Raw genomic sequence first — 11545 nt, 5'->3', positions numbered from 1 at the left:
CTTCGTGAATGGAGATAAAACAACAGAAATTATGGAAATTTCGGTCTGTGAAATTTTGGAGTTTCAGATTGCGCTTTGGTCATTATATACCTTTTAGTAATGGGTCTGGGGAGAGATAAAAAGCTCGGAGTTCGGCATGAAACTGAAGAGATCTTGGTGTATGGAATCTAACTTTTTACGGTGAAGTTCTGGATGAAGCAGGAGAATCACTAAGCTCGGGCTGAAGCAGAAGAGACCTTGGTTCAGACCAGATCGAGCTTTTTGGTTTGGAGTTTTGTCTAAAGCAGAAGAGACCTTGGTCAAGACCAGATCGAACTTTTTGGTTGGAGTTTTGTCTAAAGCAGATGAGACCTTTGTGCATGAGATCTAACTTATCATGGGGAAGTTCTGTCTGAACCAAAGAGACTTTGGCATTTTTGATCGAGATTTTTAGGTTCCTATGGGGAAGTTCGGTCTGAACCAAAGAGACCCTGGTATTTTGGATTCAGATTTTTAGGTTGTCGTTCGGGATGAACCCGGAAAGACCTTGATGTATGGGATCGAACCTCTAATTCTGGACCATTGAGCTAAAATCAAATGAAAAGTCCTATAAATCTGAATGAAGCGGAAGATAACATGATCTCTGGTAGAACAACGCTGCCATTATTTTCATATTTTAAATAAAAACTACTAATTTGACTGCTAATTTTTCGCGGCGAAGCCTCGTAGCTCCGTTGGTTATTTGTAAATAATATGTACACATACATACAGATCATTTGCCATATTCGTATGTAAAGCCAACGAAAGTCCATATGTATTCGATACACAGCAGATATGACAGAGATGCCTGTTTACTTCCACACTTATGCTACAAACATAACTGCACATACATACATTCAGACAGACATACAAAATGTAGTTAAGTTGATTCTTTCTACCAGTTTTTGGTGGGGCCTGGGGCGTGGGGAAACGTGTGTGTGAGTGCTGCAATGACGCCAACAAAACATTCCTTTAAGCATTTGCTACTTGTGGCTTTCGCTTGGCATTGCATTCATTACCGCCGCCGCTAACTCGCTTTCATGCGCACAGCTTACGTACATATGTATGTACGTACGAGTACGGAAGGCATGGCAGTCGGCAAGCGTGTGTGTGTGTGCAGCAGAACTTAAGCATTTGTTAAGTCGTTGTTAGATGTAAATTAAACCGCAATTCCGACAGTTTCACATTTAACTTTGTTGTTGCCTGGCATATACCGGTCGGCTGGCGTACCGCATGCACACACTCATGCGTATGAGTATGCATGTGTATGCGTTTGATAGTTCAACTCTCTTCCGCTCTTCGCTCCTACAAAGCCGCTCTTCAGCTAACTCAGTTAGTTGCAATTTGTAAACGGGCAATCAAGGGCAATGTTGCCAACGTCATAGAAATTCAACTAGGCGCTCAGTTTGAAAATTTCGGCTTGGCATAATAGTATTTACAATTGAAATCGCAAACAAATGCATTTCACTGATGAATGCAGATTTCTAAATTCCAAATGTTAGATAAATAATTTTTGCTCTTTCAAACGAAAGTCAAAACGTTTATACTAGTCCTACTGGGCTGACAATAAATTGTTTATTTGTTTGTAGCGTCTTCTCCAGATGGCTTCCACGAGGAATGGAATGTTGCGAATACAATTGTTTGCTGCAAGCCATTGAAAGCTCGATTTCAACAAATAACGGCATAAATTGCGCGATATAAAAATAAATTTCAATCAACTTTGGAATACAAAGGGAAACTGCATTTATTTGTATGTATGTATGTAGTGTATTGTGAGGTTAGAAATTAATTTATCTATATTGTAGTTTATAATCAAAAACATTGTATTATTCATTAAGCTATTGCAAATACATTGAATCTTGAATCCATTAACTGTTTTATAATGAAGAATCAATTTTAATCTTCTTTTATTGTGGATATAATGCATTCCAAAAGGGATAAGAGGGGAGGACAGCTCGTAATCGTTTTGAATTACATAAATAAGCTATACATTCCTTCTTTAGTTTGTAAGAGGTATGGTTTTAAAGACAAAGTCATTATGGATAAGCTCTTTATTTTGACCACCTGAGTATCTAATGCTCTGAGTTAAGATTTTAATTTACTGGTTTCAAGGAAACATGTATTAAAAAATAAGTCTTCAATTGATTTACTGAGATATAACAGATCTTGTGAAGGCAACAAGAATGATGTGACCCGAATATGACTAAACATGAAAGTGGATCTATTGACTAGGCGAAGGCGAAAAAGAGATTTACCCGGTGTATTAAAAAAATTACGAGAATTTTCGTTTATTGAAAAAAAAATATTAATTTGTCCCCATTCGACATTAAGCACTTATACCAGTGCTTCTTCGAATCGATGATTGACTTCTCATACTTGACTTTTGGTTTAGCCTTTGGCTCTTTCAATAATTTCTCGTATGCTTGTTAAACAACTGCCTTTTCTGAATCTCTTGATTTTTAGTAAAAGGAAAAAGTCACACGGAATTACTAAACTCATTAGAGCATTGTTTTTGGCCAAGAATTCACGAACAAGCAATGAAGTGTAAGCAAAAAATATAGCAAAAAATTGTATCCTACTTCAGAGTTATGTCCATATTGGACTCTCAACTCAACAAATACAGAACATTTGCCACCTCGAGGAAAAACTTTGGAAATTTGTTTACATTAACTATTTGTCGGAGCTTTCCTTGCGAGGGTCTAGCGTCTTATAGCAAGTGATACCTAAGCTAGAATGGTTATTGAAACACTACTTTGCAATTGCATGAACCAGATCAACTTTTTTCAGTACAAATCACCCATGCCTTGAATTGAAGTAACACAATAATGCTTCAAAATGGTGCCAAACTCTTTTTCTGGATTCCTGACAAGGTCATACCAATCAATCAACTAATTTACGAACATTAAATGGACACCAAGTATCGAAATATTCTCACTTCGTAAAGTTACTCCATATATGTATGTATGTATGTATATTTGCTCGAATAAATAAAATGTTTAAATATAAATAGTCTATTTTATTAAAGGAAAGGCTGCTGTGAAAGCAACTATTTTTACGTGACCCTGCTCTTAGTATGCGCCGAGAATAGTTGAATTGAAACACTTTGTTGTTGTGATGTGTGAAAAAAGTTAGCGGAGGAGCCTGCGTTGAAAACTGTTTTTGTACATACACCGATATATATATGTATGTGTGTAGTTGGAAATAGCGTTGTGTGGAGAGTTCTGCGAGTGCCAAAGGTCAATAGTGAGCCAAGGATTTGCTGCAGATTAAATTACGAATGACTGTAGGCGTGTCGACGTGTCGTCTATAAAGCGGCTGTAGACTGTTTTTAGCTTTGGCTACAACATGCAGAGTGGTTTTATTGACGATTTCTTGGAATTAGAATTTGTACAGTGGTGCGAAATAAATATTTAGAAAATTTTTTGATTGGAGTATTACTAAAAGGCTAAAGCTTGAGATGATACGTGGAAACATGCAATTTTCGAATATCAATTTCTATAACCTTTTGTTTTGGGACTTTTCGTGATGTAGGAAGTTGTTTTTCGAAGTCTTAGTCATTCTGAATTTCATCGCAATATAATTACTCGAAACTCGCATATCTTAAAAGTTGAACCTGGAGGGAATAGCAACACGTATCGTTGAGACGTGCTAATAAGCTGAAAATATAGCACTCACGTCCCTACTTGGCATAACTCAATTGAACCGTATTCCGTATTATCCTTGTTGTGAAACTTAATTCTGAAATATTTGAGTAATTTGCAACGTTCTTTCACACGATTGCTTCTTGCATATTAAATGCGCAGCTTGGCACGGCGACAATAGCACGGTGACATCGAACGAGGTCATTAGTTGAACCTACGTAAACAGCCAAGCAGAAAGTAAGCGTCTAAGTAGAAAGAAAGGTGCCCCACTAACACTGCGCCGTGTGTGCACAGCGGCGAGACCTTCGAAAGAGCGAGTCGTTGAAAGGAATGTCAGCCGTTGGCATTGCGCGTGGTTAGACTGCTGCGACACACATACATACAGACATTCGGTTAGTGGGTGCCCTTTTTCACTTCACTTATGCTCTTATTTCCACTTTGCCGTTCTTTACTTTTACATCATTACTTTGCAGCGTGTAATGCCATCTATTCCATGGTACTTCTGTTTCCATGCACTTTTCTTACGCTTTGTTTTGTTTGCACTCACGCTCGGTATTTTTTTTTTATTTTATTGACGCACTCACATTCGCACGCGCTTGTTCGATCAGGAAGTTCTACATTAAGTATACGCCACGCCAGTCCGTGAAGTGACAAAAATTTGCCATGCGAATCACGCACACACACACGCACACACACAAACAGACCGAAGTTTGTTTATACTTAGCTATTTACTTTGGTTTTTAGCAGCGCGTTATCGATTCTAATTGTTGTTGTTGTTGTTGTTGCTGCAGTACTATTGCTATTGTCATATCTGCTTACTTGTTGTTATCGCTTGCGATTCGCTTTTTTCTGCGAATCTATTCATTTTATTCGTCTCCACACACGCGTACACTCGTATGCACGTATGTATGTGTGTGTGTGTGTTTGTGTGTATTCACTTTTATTGTGCTATTGGCTTTGTGTATGTTATTTTTGCGATTAGTTTAATGCTTTCACATTTGCTGTTAAGCTGTTTTTTTGCAGTTTGTTGTTGTTATAGTGCCATTCGGTGCTTTGCACATTCGCTTACATATATGAATTTTCAGTAAATAAATAAAATAAATACATATATACGTACATACATATGTATATATGTAAATATATTAGCTCATGTCTGTATGTATGCGCAAGTATTCCATATTAATATGAAGAAGTCAGTTGAATTGATAAAGGAATAACGTGCTTTTAATGATAATCATCATGGAAAGGGTTGCCATTTACAAGTATTTTCCTCTTCCAAATATGTGCCAAGTCTTACTCATAACACTTTTTAGAGACTATACGAGGTGCTTTCGTTTGTAAACACCTCCCACTTCGTTGCTTGTTCGTGAATTCTTGGCCAAAAACAATTATTTAACTATGTACAGCCCCCATGTTCTCTAGACAAGACCCCCTATGACTTTTCCCAATTTCCAAAAATAAGTAAGGAAGGGCTAAGTTTGGCTGTAACCGAACATTTAATATTCTCTCAATTTATTGATGTAATTTTTTTAGGATAACACACAATTTGATCCATATATTCGGCATAAAATCGACTAGAATAACGAAAATCATTATATATAGTATATATAGCTGGGGTAATTCCTGGACCGATTTCAATTATTTTGGCCATCAAGCTACATCATCATTGTAAGCTTAAATAATTTTGTTCATATCTCGCATAATAACCGGCATAAAGTGTAATTGGTATATAACGTATATGGGGCCAGAGGAAGTATTGATCTGATTTTGCACAGAGTCACATTATTATAAGAAACACCTCTCCTTGGAATTGCTTTAGAATATCTGAGAGAATTAACGATATTTTCGATGAAAAATTAGCCACAAGCTTCGGTGACCATTTGTTCGATATCAGGTACCTTGAAAAGTTATAGTCCGATTTCGGCGATTTTGTCGACGGATATTGCCACATTAGAAATGTAGTATTTGTGCAAAGTTTTCTGCCGATATCCTAATCTGGTGCTTAACTTGCAAATTGAACGAATCAGATGGACTTTAAAATTGTGGCATAAGGAAAGCTCCTAATTTAATACGATTGGGACGCCAAAAATTCTTGTGAATGGAATATTTCGCACATTTTCAATACCAAATACCTTCTCATAGTGCCAAATACCTTCTCATGGTGCCACAGAACACGTGTATTAAGTTTCACCGAGATATCTCAATTTTTACACAAGTTATCGCTTGCACGGACGGACATACGGATGGATGGACAGAAAGACCGCGAAAAATCCATTAATCGATATCGAATTCAAATTTACTCCAGCCCACTGTGCCGCACACTGTATCACACATTCGGTTAGTTAGTCAGTCAGCTCACATGCTGACAATCCGAAAATCATTTACAGATACGAGTAGATAGATGAATGGATGATGAGCATTCGCTACACACACATACACACATATTCAAAGCAAATGGGTGTGTGTGAAGGTGTTTGTGCATTCTGCGGTGCTGTTCGCGGTTCAGCACAGTCCCCGCAAATACTCGTGTGTACATTCCAATCGTCGTGAAAACCGCAAGCACACATTTGCCCATATACAATGCGGTACTTGTGTATATACATATGTACTCGTACATCTGATAATATTCCGAAAAGTCATCATATTTGGTGTGCGCGCGGTTTCTGTGTAACTTTTTGCGTAATTCACTTTACATATGGAAGGAAGGCGTGCGGCGCGGCAAAGCCCATATCAGCTTTGCGCTGGCGATGCTTTTGAAATTCGACGCACCGCACACGGTTTATAGACCATCCTTCATTGTTGCGAGTGAAAATATGTATTAATATTAAATTAGTTTGCACCAATTTACTATTCACTCTTATCAGCGGCCAGTTCTCTGGAAGTAACTGAAGGCATGGAAATTCATAAAATATGCGCTGAAGTGTGTGAATTATAGAGGTAATTGACTAATTTTGCATGTATCTTTGCAGGGAACAACAGTTAGGCAACATGTGTAGACAATTTATCGAAGGAGGTGTGTTGGGTTCACGCGTCTAGGCGACTTACTTCTACATTTGTTAACATGCTGCATGAATATTACAGTGTTTAATTATCCTTGAATGCGTAGCCATGTAATTACATACTCCTGATATCAACAGTTTTAAGTAGTGGCAGTCCCAAAGGCGCTTACCTCCTTCCAATTGCTGTCTGAATAGTTTCTTTTTGTCTATTTATTCAAAGGCAAATGTGTCGCTTTCGCTTACTAATCCTTTACTACAGCTTATGTTTATATGTATGCATGTATATTCTAATTCGCAGGAGGCATATGCATATTCACATGAACCTATTTGCATGCCAAATAAAGTTTGTTTGTAATTAAATAGAATACCGAGTGGATAGACTTCATGCACTTGTAGAGCGTGTGGCGTGGCAAGTGTGCGTTCCAGTCACGCGATTCTATTTGCCCAGCTTAGCAAATACATATCTACAAAGTATGTAGACCATGTAGGAAAAATTGTGGTTCATTTAAAGTGCTTTTTTCTATAATAATATTTTTGGATAAAAAGTGAATGTAAAATGCAAATTAATTTAATAAATTTTAAAAAGGTTTTTAAAAAATCATGTATTAATTTTCATTCAAAAATTTTATAAATAATTAAAAAAAATTAAAGAATTAAAAAAAAAATTAATTAAATTTAATTAAAATTAATTTTAATAAATTTTAAAAAGATTTTTAACAAATCATGTATTAATATTAATTTAAAAATTTTATACATAATTAAAAAAAATTAAAAAATTAATTGAATTTAATTAAAATTAATTTTAATAAATTTTAAAAAGTTTTTTTTAAAAATCATGTATTAATATTAATTTAAAAAATTTATAATTAATTAACAAAAAAATTAAAAAAAATAATTAAATTTAATTAAAATTAATTTTAATAAATTTTAAAAAGATTTTAAAAAATCATGTATAAATTAATTATAAATAATTAAAAAAATTAAAAAAAATTAATTAAATTTAATTATAATTAATTTTAATAAATTTTAAAAAGTTTTTTAAAAAATCATGCATTAATATTAATTTATAAATAATAAAAAAAAAATTGAATTTAATGAAAATTAATTTTAGAACGTTTTTTAAAATATCATGTATATTAATTCCGATATTAATTTAAAAATTTTATAAATAATAAAAAAAATAAAAAAAAATAAAATTAAATTAACTTTAAAATAGTTTTTCTAATAAAAAAAATTCATACATATATAAATATTTATTAATAATTAAAATAGAAAACTAAATAAATTTTAAAAGTGTTTTTACTAACTTTTTAAAAAATTATTCGTATATAAATATTAATTTAAAAATCTTATACATAATTACAAAAAATTAAAAAATAAAAATATATATATTCATATATATATATATATATATATAGACTTTGATGTCGTTCAAAATTTTAATTTCAAAAAATATTCCGCTCCTTGTCCCTTTCAAATATTTTTCGCAAGAAGACAATTCACGCTGGGCAACCAGGCCACTTGCCATTGACTCGTGGTACCTCTACACCTGTATACCTTTCAATACAGTTTATGCTTTTGTATTTGGATTTATGTTTGTACTTTAGTTAAATTTTATTAGTTTGATTTTCTTTGTTTTGTTCTGGGCTTTTTGCTTCTTGTTGATTCACACAAATAGAATATATGAACTGTGGTGTTAACAATTAAATACAAAATAGACGGCAAATCCACGTTTAAATATTTACTGTAAACTGTTAGAAACGTAAGTAATTATGTGTGTATACATATAGATGTATCTATATACTCGTAGATATAAATATGTTTGAGAAGAGGTGAAAATGAATTCATTTCATTGCGCCAACTAAGTTAGGTAATTCTCCAGCGCAAACATCGCTAAGATGCCGCCGCCGAGACACTTTGCTTTGCCAGCTTCACTTTGTTGGAAATATTTGTTGTACAACAACATTGCATTTCTAAAATATTTTTTTTGGCACAACACTTTTTCACGATGATACGATGAGCATTAATTACTATTATTTGCTTGTCTAATTGGCGTTTACTTTGATTACATCGCACAACGAAATCGCGACATTTGCGCTTATGAGATAAGTGACACACACGACGTACAGAATTAAAAAAAAATCGCATTTCAAGTGAAGTAAATAAATTATAATAAATAGCACACGTCTTAGCAGAAATCACTGTCTCAAGCTCACTTTGTTGGCTCGCTGTCTCGCTGAATTCGTCGCGGCGAACACGTTCGCACGTTTATTCGTTCGCCGGAATACTGAATTTACGAATTCGATTCAAACTCAAGTCCAAATTCAATTCGACTTTGCTACACAAGTGGACACATACACATATGTACAAACCATTGAATACCAGCGTGTGTATGTGTATCGGGCGCTGTGCGCTCGCAGAACGCGCTAGCCGCCAACCCAGCTGGCTGGCTCAACAGCACTTTGCTGTCTCACAAGTGCTAAGCGCAGAGAGGCCACCGAAAGTACCAACCGTAGCAGCAACGGCACTCGATGAACGTACGACGCGTACTACCCTAACACTCTCTGCGCTACCCCATGGGTCCCATGCACGAGCCGCAACAATTTACTTGGTCTGGTCTGGCAGGAATACGGCCAACAAAAGACAGTCGACAAAAGCGTTTGCAGACCACAATTGTTGGCGCTTGGCACTTGAATGGCAAGCTCATACGCTCCATCAGCTCTCATTTGCTCATTTACGCAAACTATGCCATGTTGTACCCCGCTATTTAGTGCCGAACAATGCTGGGGATGCGCGACGCTCAGTAAAGCTCATTTCCAATACAGCTACAAATTGTTCTTTCTGCTCTGCTTGCACCCCCTGCACCCCTAATCCCGCGCACTTCGTTCCTCTTCCGTGCCTTAGATTTCAATTCAACCATGTGTGCCACCGGTGGCGCTGCTGACGTCGTCGCCACCACTTGCTGATTCTAATCATATGCACCAGTCTGCCAGCTTAATTGGCAACGGGTGGTTTCCTGTTTTGTTTATTCTCTCTGTGTTTCTCATTTGCGATGATGTCTGCGGAGCTTTTGCCCATTTCGCTGTTGTAGGTTTGTTTATTAGAAATGTTGGGAGAGCATTACGCTATTTGTTCCCAGCTATTTATGTTTGGCTTTTCGAATGAACGCAGTGGTTTTCATTAAAATGGAAGCATTTAGTATTCGTTTTTTTTATTCCTATAGATAAGTGAATAGATATCGCTTAAAATTTTATTATATTAACCCTTCATAAAACATTTATAAAATTTTTGAGTTATCTTGGAATCTCCTTATTGAACAGCAATGCAGCATGTAATTTTTAACTTTAAAAATTTCAATCACATCTCGATGTTTCCAATAATTTGGTGTAATCTGTCAAAAGCTTGAAGAGCTTTCAGCTCCACCAATGTCGTCTTAAGGGTGGATGCATTGAATGTCTCTCTGAAGAGATTCCAAATTTGTGAATGAAATATTAAGGATATGAGTTGCCAACCACGAGGGTTCATTTTAAAGTTAAGCGAGTGCAAGAGTATATAATTTTTTAACAATTTTCCTCCAAGTGGACTATTTGGTTTGTTTAGCTATCGATGACTGCCCAACTCAATCGGGAAAACTGTAAAGTATTCTGACAATTGAATAACCCAAATTCAAAAGAGATCTCTCTGCGACCACTTTATAGAGTATATTTTTTTAAGAGATGTACCCTCTATATTACTTAAACAACCCAGACTCCAGTAATATCAAATTTACTAACTTTCTTTTCAAATATTTATATAAAAAGCCAACAGTAAAATTTCATATAAGCTTCTCTAGAAGGTATTTCATACTATATAATTTCCATCTTGAATTTTAGAGTTCCCTCCATTCGGGTTAAATATTTTAGAAGAACGAACGTTCAGAAAGCTTTTGAAGCACGATGAATCTGTAATTAACATATCCATGCAAAACTCGTAGGCTGCCTTTAAAAGCTCTCGACAAAAGCTTTCGCTACCATAAAGCTTCAACTAAACATACAGTGGAATATTTTCGAAATTTTTTACGTAAAAAAAGCTTTCATACGATAAAATAATGTATTTTAAAAAACTTAAATTTTGTTAATTTTTGTGAGACAGTTATATTCGTTAGCTAAATAGTACAATAATTTACTAGTTAGTTATAAAGGTTTTTCGTATTTTCTAATTTCACTTTACAAGAAAAGGGCGTCGAAAGCTCGTCGCAACCCGTTGCGTACGTACATATGTATATTGCCCACATGTGTAAGCAAGTATGACGCGAAAAAGCGCCTTAGCATACCTCCTTGCAGAGCTTTTTGTTATCCATAGGTTTCCGGGGCATGATAGGTTGCTTATTGACATAAACTGACCATTAAGGAACGCGTGGTGGTGTTGAGGGGTGGCTGATGCCCTTACATTTAATGCATGGAAACTTTTAAAAGGAACATGACATAATTTTATGATACGTTGAAGGAAAATTAGGGCAATGGTTCTGCTTCACTGGGCAGACGGCCAAAAATCATAAAGCAAAACATATGTAACTTATTTCCATAGAAATGCAACGCTAACATTAAAACTAGAAAACAGACTTAAATTTAAAAATGAAAAAAAACAATGCAAACACAAATAGTGAAGAATCACATCCATGTGAATCTATGTACATATGTCCGTTCGTACTTTTACAACTCGCATTAGAATACTTCTACACATTTGTATATATACTTATGTATATGTATCGTGTGTAGTTGCCCACTCATTCGTGTGTTCAAAATAAGTGTTTTACGCCTCCTTCGGTAGTGTAACTTCAATTAACTGTCAAAGTTGTAAGAAGCAGAAAAGTGCCAAAGACAGCAACAGATTGGTGTTTTCACGTCG

This window comes from Zeugodacus cucurbitae, chromosome 2 (assembly GCF_028554725.1).
Source record: "Zeugodacus cucurbitae isolate PBARC_wt_2022May chromosome 2, idZeuCucr1.2, whole genome shotgun sequence".
In the NCBI taxonomy this organism is placed as follows: domain Eukaryota; kingdom Metazoa; phylum Arthropoda; class Insecta; order Diptera; family Tephritidae; genus Zeugodacus; species Zeugodacus cucurbitae.
This window is presented reverse-complemented; position numbering follows the sequence as displayed.